This window comes from Microtus ochrogaster, chromosome 7, assembly GCF_000317375.1.
Source record: "Microtus ochrogaster isolate Prairie Vole_2 chromosome 7, MicOch1.0, whole genome shotgun sequence".
Lineage (NCBI taxonomy): Eukaryota > Metazoa > Chordata > Mammalia > Rodentia > Cricetidae > Microtus > Microtus ochrogaster.
In genome coordinates this window covers 28,885,827-28,886,280 of record NC_022014.1, presented here as the reverse complement: position 1 = coordinate 28,886,280, position 454 = coordinate 28,885,827, and the positions used below count along the sequence as shown (strand labels likewise).

The 454-nt window shown below is 44.1% G+C and overlaps 1 protein-coding gene across 1 annotated transcript in view; it reads right to left on the bottom strand.

The window, feature by feature from the left end:
* Acap1 (ArfGAP with coiled-coil, ankyrin repeat and PH domains 1) overlaps nt 1-454 on the bottom strand; it is a 15,760-nt gene that overhangs the window by 8,005 nt on the left and 7,301 nt on the right. The gene's annotated exons all lie outside the window — the stretch shown is intronic.

Genomic DNA, 454 nt, shown 5'->3' with positions numbered 1-454 from the left:
AGGCAATGCTCTTAACCTCTGAGCCATCTCTCCAGCCCCACTAGAAATTTTTAAAAAAGAAAGAAAGAAAGAAAAAGATTTGAGAACCCTTGACTGTGGATGTAGTTCATGGTAAATCCCTTGCCTAGCAGGGTTAAGGCCCTGAGTTTAATCCTCAGCCCTTTAAACAAAAAAATTGAAACTAAATTTTACCTTCTCTACCCAGATCATCATCAGATCATCATGTCCCTTGCTGTACTTTTTTTTTATAACACTGTCATCCTTTTCTTTTAGCTCCCTTCCCACCTTTATTTTTTAAACAGGGTTTTGCTTGGGAGCTCTGCCTGAACTGGAACCTCCGATTCAGAATCTTTCTCACTTAGCCTGCACAGCGCTGAGACTACAGGTGTGCACCACCACCCTGACTCCTGCACAGCGCTGAGACCACAGGTGTGCACCACCACCCTGACTCCTG